The sequence below is a fragment of the Hylaeus anthracinus genome, unplaced genomic scaffold (assembly GCF_026225885.1).
Source record: "Hylaeus anthracinus isolate JK02 unplaced genomic scaffold, UHH_iyHylAnth1.0_haploid 0, whole genome shotgun sequence".
In the NCBI taxonomy this organism is placed as follows: Eukaryota; Metazoa; Arthropoda; class Insecta; order Hymenoptera; family Colletidae; genus Hylaeus; species Hylaeus anthracinus.
The window spans coordinates 26,424,609-26,433,889 of NW_026533254.1; positions in this window are offsets into that span (position 1 = coordinate 26,424,609).

Sequence of the window (9,281 nt, forward strand, 5' to 3'; positions counted from 1 at the left end):
CGGACACACCAATTCAGATGAATCTGTGAAATATACTTTTCGAAAAAATATTCGACACTTATTCTTTTTTATGGGCAATCGTGTATGGACTTTCTTCTAACTGCGTTTTATTTGAAGCACCCTACGTAGCCGTAACAACAATATTAGCGACATTCTTTTTGTTGGATACAATAGAAACTTTGAAAGGAAGGAATGATTAATTTAGATTACAAAGTGTTGGAAATATGTGTGTAGATATAATACAGAGTTATGGACTCGCAGTGCGTTTTTTAGCTTGTTTAATTAATTCCTTTTATTTTCGGGCCTACATGAGGTCTCCTGCGTTTTTCGTTCTTCTTTCGTTCTTCTCTCGTTCTGCGATTGGTTCTGGGTGACGGAACCGGTTAGGAATCGGTTCTGAATTACAGAACCGGTTGGGAATATCGGTTCTGAATTACAGAACCGGTTGGGAATATCGGTTCTGAATTACGAAACCGGTTAGGAATCGGTTCTGGTACCAGTCATAGAGTAGATATTTAAAGCGGAACCGGTTCTCCGAAAAGAACCTCCCGTCGCGTCTGTTCTTAGGACAGTTCTGTTATGGAACCGATTTCAAGTTCCAAGTGACGGAATCGAATTAAAATCGGATCAGAACAAGGCAGCTCGGTTCTTTTTCCATCCCTGCTAGCAATTCTGAGAAAATCATACCTTCCTCGATCATACGAAGTTGAACATATTTAGCTTACCTTCGTATGCCCGAGGACTTACTCTACGATGCTTGGGAATTAGTAGAGTAGAAAGAGAAATATTAAAAGACTGATAACGTGGAAATATTTTGTTAATTTTCCAACCGATCAACTCCGAATTAGCACCCCGTGAAATTGTTTCGACACCTCGTAAAATCCGAGTCACGAAGTACGAAATAGAATTGCGGCGATCGATCGGAGAAGTTACCATTTTCCTCTGCAAGATCATCAATTTTCCGAAGCATTTTCTTGTACACGCTGAGTCTCGACGATTCAGAATGACGAGCAAGCAATAATACGATAATATGTGTGATAAATAAATAAGGTATCCCGAGTCGTCGCAACGTTTATCGTTCGTAAGCGTTCGTTTATAATGCTAAGAGCGCGAGGAACCATAGACCACTACCGATTATTACGCAGATTTTCCGCGGTGCGAGAGCAAACTGGCGTCCACGATAACAGTTTGGCGAAAAAGAAACTCGAGCTGTTTCCGTGACGAAAGAAATTTCAAAGACTAATAACAATACTTTTTAGCGTAGGTATATTAAATGTGCCGCAATAATAAATGAAACGATGTACGGTGTTCGAAAGTTTGTAAACTAGTAGGAATATTTGAACGAATGCGTTGCACGTCGGGAAGAATAAACGTAATTCGAAGACAAACTCTAAAAATTCTTGTGCACGATCAAAATTTGTAAGCAGCAAACGAAGAAGTTTTTATTATTTTCCCGTACTCGTAAATCCGATATTCGATTTAAAAAAAAATTCAAGACAAAATTATTCTTTTCGACGTGTAGTATCGTTAACAGTGACGCACGCCGATTTGTATAAGCTGCAAAAACACAGAAGTTCACGAGTGCACGAAATTTCCCGTATCGAAAAGTTCGTTCGAATGAAAAAAGAAAAAACACTAGTCGATAGCGCGGCGTTTTCCACTTTTACATGAACAAACAAAAAAGTACAGAAAAAATCAGAATTCAGAAATGCGCGTAGAACACCGATTAAAATTAACTAAAATCGAAATAAAAATGCTTCCGTCCTCCACTTGCAAAACTAGTTGTACTTCTAACAAGATGAAAAATTCAAGAATTGTGAATAAATATTCGTAATTGAAATGACAACAATGTCGGAAAATTGACAGGCGTTACGGGTCGATGAGCGTTTACGTTTTTATTAAAAGAGTTTATTCGTGCATTTATTCGTAGATCCTGATTCTAGATCGGCAGACATTTTACGTTTCTAATATCGAGTACTCGTGGCCGGCGCGAGGCAGTTAATTAAGCTATTAATTAAAAGGCACCGATTTTGATTAACTTTTTACAGAATGATTCAGTTTAAAGGAGTGACAAAAATCATCAAAGTATTATTATTTGATAGTCATCTTATATAAAATATATATATACGTAATAGCATTTGTAAATAAATAATTCCGCGTTGTAAAATTTAAGGTAGGTGAAAAATAAAGTGTAGGATTCGAATACGAAGTCACCCCGGCCCTGCGAGTACTGACGAAAATAATAAAATTCTGAAACTGGAATTTGCGTCGTTAGAGCGCAAATAAAAATTACAAAATATATTTCAAATATGTAACGTATAAAATAAAAAGATGTTCATAATTGTTTCGTAATCAGAAATAGAATTCGAAGTGACGTGAATTCACGTCAGCGGTCGCGAATGTGTTAATAGTAATTTTTTCGTTCGTCGCAGCCCTGTACATTTTGTCCAGCACGAATCTCCCACGTGTTTCCAGCCTAATAACGCGAACCATCTTGCTCAAACTAGCTGCAATTAGTGGAAGACTGAGAGATGGACATCTCGTGGTTCGAACTAATTTATACATACAGCGTGCCAATAAAAAAAAAAAAAAAAAAAAAAAAACGAATCGCACAAAATAAGTAACGCGTACACTTACGAAACGACGTGATTTAGTAGTCGGACCGATACCACGAGGTTTTCCTCGTCGAGGACATCCGGACGAAGGAAAAAAGATTCCCTAAATGAGACACCAGCTCCTGTGAAAAACGAAGCCATGGTTTTATTTAGCGCCACGGTAGTACGGTACCTTTTTTGTTCGCGACATTATCCGTTAAAATCCTACGCGGGGACGATTTGTCCGCGGAGAAAGAAAACGTTGTCCGGGAGAGGAAGAAACGTTGAAAGTGGAAACTCGTGGACAACGGGGAATCGTTTGTTTCGATGGTTCAACGGAACGCCTACGAGGACGTTCTTCTATCGTGAAATTAATGAATAGTTTAGAGAAGACCACCTGCGTTTTTAATTGGCGCGTTAATATACAGGTTGGACCATTTTTAATTCCCCAGTAGAATTTCTCGCAAACTATAGGAGTTACTGGAGAATATAGAATTTTCTGGTCTTTCCGGATCCGAGGTAAAAAATAGACGTTTCTATTTAAAATAACAAAGTTGAGCTTTAAATGACCTTGAACGTGACCTCCGAGATCAAAGACAAAATCACGAGTATATTTCACCCTTGAAATTGAGCAACTTTTGTTCGAAACATTTTTCGCTAACTCCTATAGTTTCCGAGAAATTCTACTGGGGAATTAAAAATGGTCCACCCTTGTATACCTCGAAAGCTCGAAAAGCTTGTTGTCGAGAATCGTGGCGTCTGTGTTTTGCAGTTTCTCGTACAAAAGAATACAAATAATGCGACCTGCGTCGAGGATTAGAAAAAAAAGAGGAAATACTGGAAAAAGGAAACGTACGTAATACATACTATAGAGACAATCAAATGCGCGGAATTTCGCCTGCATCGTCGTTCGATTTCGCGCGCCCCGACACGTGCTACGTCAATGATAACGATAATAACGATAACTGTAATTATAACGATAACAATAATAATCGTAACGATCGGTGCATATTACGCAATAAACGAGGACTAATCGAAGTAAGGAAGCAAACGATAATGAATGTCTTGTAAATAGTATGTGTATAAAATTGTCATTGTATAGCGGTCACGATTATTGTAGCTGGATATACGATTGTATTTTAAATGTCCACTATTTCTTTTTGTTATGAATTATTTGAACGAGGATCAGTCGAAATAAAGATTGTTTTTTCGAAGATTACACCGTCCCTTTCTTTCTCCCCGATCCATTGATCCTTCTCGGCAGATTGATTCGTCGTACGCGGCGTTTAATGAATTTCCTAAATACAGCGGTGGTAGAACGACGCGACGGTGGTCCTGGCGTAGCAGTTGCGCATTGCAGCAACCCCACTACAAACACCGCTCCGAGCTGCATGTACATATCTAATGCAGCAGCTGGCATGCATTGCAGTTACGATTCCGCGAACCCTGACTCTTTGATTACGACCCTCGCCTAAGAACCTTAATTTCCCAGAATTTTCGTTCTATTTGCAACATTGTTGATCGTTGTCTAAAACACTTTCGACGTCGAAGAATCATCCCCTAAGTTTTCCTCACCGATGCATGTTCGTTCTCAGGTTCGCTAGTATTTTTCCATCGAACGCAATCATTTCCGACAAAATGATTCCTCGCATATTATTAACAGATTTTTGTAATCGAGTCTCGAGCGAAGAAGGACGAAGAAGGACGCGTTTAATGCAGACCGCGAGGGATCCTGTTGGTCGCGATAAAACATTATTTCCAGAAAGGAAGCACGGTCGGGTACAAAGAGAATTAGGTTCATCCGGTCCGACAAACAAGCCAGTTGATGGTTTCTCATCAGACCACTCGAAACTTAATCACATTCAGCGTTACGAGCTAATAGGATTGCCTTTGCGAAAACTGCATACATCGGAGGCATGTAATCATACCGGTATTGTCAGCGAGCTGTTACGAGAGACGCCAAAGAGGTCCTCCCGGCTTAACAACATTTCCTCATTACTCTGTATTTGCTCTCCGCGTCAAAGTCTCCGTCCGCGATCTAATTTCGTTTTCATTCGAAGACGCGAAACCGACGCGACGAATAACGCCGGAATCCCTTTACCGTAATCGTAACGATGCTTTAAGTTAAAATTTAACGTCGTTCCATCGCTGACCCAAACTCAAAGCACACCGGAAGTCGTTGGACTGGAAGATTCGTTGATGCGCGATCTCGATTGCGATGTTTATGTAGGATAGCGCGATGAAGGCGGCATAGCTCTTAACCCTTTCAATTGGATAAGTACATCGGGAAGAGGAAACTTTGAAGGGAATTGTACCAAGTCATGAAGGGAAATGTATCAGGGAATAGAGGAAGTTAAAGGAAAATGTTCCAGAAAATAAAGGGAAATTAAAGAGAAATGTGCCACGATATTAAATGGACATGATACAGAAAATGAATGGAAATTATATGGAAATGTGCCAGGAAATGGAGGGAAATTAAAGGGAAATGTGTCAGAAAATAAAGGAGAAGTTTATGCGGAATCTACTAGGAAATGAATACAGCGAACGAAGCCACGATGTGGGGTGATTCAAGATAAATATATTTTTTGTTCTTGTTTAAAATAAGGAACAACCTCCGCCTAATCTCGTATCCTACATTTATATTAGCGTTTGGTACACGGTTGATTGGATGCTGTAATCTGCATTGTTTCGCTCAAAACTACATTTTATTACTCGTAACAACGTCCTATATTCCGTTTAACTCGAATCTACCTGTTGCCTTTTCTAATAAATATTCGTTTAAAATTGTTCCCGGCCCGTCGAACCGTCCCTAGTAAATCCAGACTACGAAAAAACGCTCGCGCGTTAAATTCGAGCGGCAAAGAAATCATCGGTTTCTCCTAGGCGAAGATGCGAACTCGGTTAAGTCGTTCTCGCGAGCGCGTAGTTTCAAAAGTTGCGAAAGCTCTCGGTCGGGTCGCATTTCAGCGAGATTGTAGAAAACCGTGAATTATGAAAATTGAAAATGTCGGGAACGAAGAGGGGGCCAACTGTTTCGCGTTCCTGTTCGGTCCTTCGTTAATTAGAACTCGGCTGCAGAAACTTTAAAGTTCCACGGTGTACAGAATGTGAAGAGGATCCCGAGTCTCTGAAGCCTTCTAGTCGTTGAAGAGTACATTCAGCAATGAAAATTTAATATAAATTATTTCACATTCCCTATGTCCTTTCCTTTTCGCCCGAATTTCCGCATTTTTGGTGCCCGACCATTCCCGAAATGCACCCGTTATTCGATAAATGGACACGCGGAATTAAAGGTAACGTATTCCGTTTTTATTTCGTACGGGGAATAATAATATAATTCATTTGGCGAGTATCTAATACGAGCGCACGGCTTTTCGCTAGAAGGCTATAACTGGCCACACCGGTCTCCTTTGGTGCCTCGTAAAAAGATTTAATTAAGCCTTCGCTGTCCTCTGCGGTGTTCAAATCGCTTTTTCGTTAAAAAGAAAAAGCTTCGGGCTCTCGTGAAAGAAGGTTTCGAAGTTCCGCGCGAGAAATAGGAAGAATCCCTGCAGCTAACGGGAATGCTTTCGAAGCGAGTTCAGGTATGAAGAGAAACGAAAAAAGTCCCCGACGACGACAGAAATTTACGGGTGATACGGAATCGCCGAGCGAATCCGAGTCGCGACTGATTTCGTGGAGCACTGTCTGCCTTTCGGCACGGAGTTGGACGTTAGGGCGAAGAGACGCGGGAAAGAAAAGAGAAGAAACACGAAATGCATCGGATACGCCGGGAGAGTTCTATCCCTGCCTTTTACGAACCTATCGAATCCTCGATCTTCCATCCGTTCCATCAGCTCGCCTTCCTTCGCCATCCACCCTCGGTGTCGAACGATTCATTGCTCCCCTGTCACCACTTCCGTTCCATTATTTTTTCCCTCGTTCTTCATTTTTCTTGGTCCGTGTTGCGACCCGCGTTCACGTTTTCAATCGCTGCGTATCTACACGGTTCCTCGACGCTTATGGTCGCCGTTTCTGAGGATATTGGTGGTCCAGTAAAAAGTCTTCATAAATGCACAAACTCGGGAGTGAACTAGTGCAATTATGGTGGACTAGGAAAAGGATCCTAGGATCCTGGACCTCTCAGGGATATATCCCGTCCCGGATCATGTTACACTGCTCGGCAGACTTTACTGTAGCTACTCGAGACACGGAGCTGCAACTTCTTATCGATGCAGTTCTACCAATTTCAATCTTGACGAACCTTTACTCTTCATTCAGGTTCCATTGACACCCTCCGTCGTGGATCTTTCCTCGAGCCGCCGAGGGGCGTCTTTGCTTTTTGTTTTCGCTCTTTTAACCGGTTCTCATACGCGCTGAAGGATTCGCGTCGTTAGGATGCGGCGTATCAAGGGAAAGGTAAATCGAGTTTGTTTATGCAGCTGGAAGTCTCGCAACGTAACTCAATTTCAGCCGCTGGCTCTTATTTGCCGGCAGGGAGGCAATGGTACGTATCAGCGCGAATGAAATGCCGCGGACGCGGAAAGAAATCTGATTTTCGGACTGATTCGCAGCGACGATGAGCCGTCGCTTCGTGAATATCTAATCAACGGCGAACAGAGATCGCGAGCCCATGGAAGGAACGGAATAACGCGACAGGGGAGGAGTTAAACATAGCTGGATTACATTTTTCTAATGGAAAGGTCGCGTGTTTCTATTTGACGGATTCGTAACCAAGGGAAATATCATCATAGATATGCAGACTGAAGACAAAGTTCATTCCGTTCACCCTGCAAACGATGACATGCGTTATTTGCGGATTTTTCCATAATTAAATGCAAATACGTCGTATATTTGACACGTCAGGTGCAAAGGATAAGATCAGTAGCAACATTCAGGCTTTATTGTTGTAAAGATTTGCATTGATCTGAATTGCTTATTAATAGTTTTAAATTCAGGGGTACGCGCAACAGTAAGTGCGAGAGAGAGCACCATATGCGACAAGGGTAGCTGACTCTTTTTTAATTAATTTTTTTTTTATTTTCTTTTAAGCGTTTAAGGAGTAGTTTCATCTTACAAAAAAAAGTGATCAATTGAATGATTTTTCTTGAAGTGGGATCACGTTTTCTAGAAAATGGTAAGTATGCAATTCTTGGGATCATCTTTAAATAAATTTAATACGGTTAAAAAAAGATCTCATTGAATTGGCAACTAAAGGTTCTGAAAAAAATTGTCTTAGCATTCCAAAACACTCATTAAAAATTTTCTACGATCGTGCGTTCGCAAGTTGTAGGCGTTCAAAAGTTAAAAGTTCCTTTTTTGCTTGGATAGCGAATAAATCGGTCAAAAAAATCATATGACAAAATCAAAAAAACCAAATTAAAGAGGAATGTTTGCTCTATAAGCACCATCCATTGGATTTATGTGAAAACATTTTTTTTAGCCCGTGCATACGGTCAAACTAGGCAAAAATTTCTGAAACTTCGCTTCCTGCGCTTCATCTTGAAAGAACAATATTATAATCGACATAGAAAAAAAATTGAGTCCTTGATTAAAAAACGAGAAGCTTCAAGCTTTAAAATGCGTTTTTAAAATATTTTTTACGACCATTTTTCGCAGAGATACAGCCATTCTAATTTTGACGAGGAGTGCATATATGCTTGGAATCGTCATATGACATATAGCTATCATTCGTGACAGTTGACCGACTCGCCATCTAGCGGCCAACTCCCGAAGGTCGAGTGCGTGTGTAAGAAAGAAAAAGGAATATGTAAGACAAGGATAGAGCGAGTGTGAGAAAGAGAGGGAAAGGAACATGAAAGACAAGGATAGATCGTGGGTGATGGAAAGAGAGAGAAAGCTATTGTATATGAAAGACAAGGATAGAGACACTCCTCCGAATGTTAACAGACATTATCAATTATTTTTCAATTTTCCAAGGATAATTCATGCACTTTTGCAATTGTGTTGTCAAGTATAGATTACTAGCAATATTCAAGGACAGTTTTCCATACAATTTTCGTTGTTATTAAGTAATAATCAATGATTATTAGGCAAGGTGAACACGACAACGGTACGGATCGTTGACACCTCGCATTAACCGATTGTTTGTTAACAATCCGCATACAATTATTGTACTTTCACATGTACTGAATAAAATCTAGACCTGTGGCAACATTCAAGGACCATTTTCGATACGATTCTGATGGTTATTAAGTAATAATAAATTATTTGTAGTTGACGTATTGAATTTTAGTCGATTCAATGATATCCTGTGTGCGAGTGCGAAAGAGAACAAAGCATGTGCGACAAGGATAGCGACTGTTTGTGGCGCCATCTACTAACAGAACAATCAAGCTTGTCGTAAAATAGTTCCACCATTTCGCCGCTAGATGGCGCCACTTGGTTAAACAAGCCCAAAAAAAAAGATATTAAAAATCGAAATTCTATTACAGGTCGAATTTAAAATGCTTTATGAGCGTTCGCGTTAAAATTCATTACTCAATAGTATAAATTAATAAATTAATTTAAATGTAAACGTATGGTAACAAGTTGGCGCCATCTAGCGGTGGAATAGTGGAACTATTTCACGACAAGCTTGAGCGTTCTGTTAGTAGATGGCGCCACTAAAAACTCGCTGTTCTTGTCGCACAGGTTCCTTTCTCTCTCTCTCTCTCTCTCTCTCTCTCTCTCTCTCTCTCTCTCTCT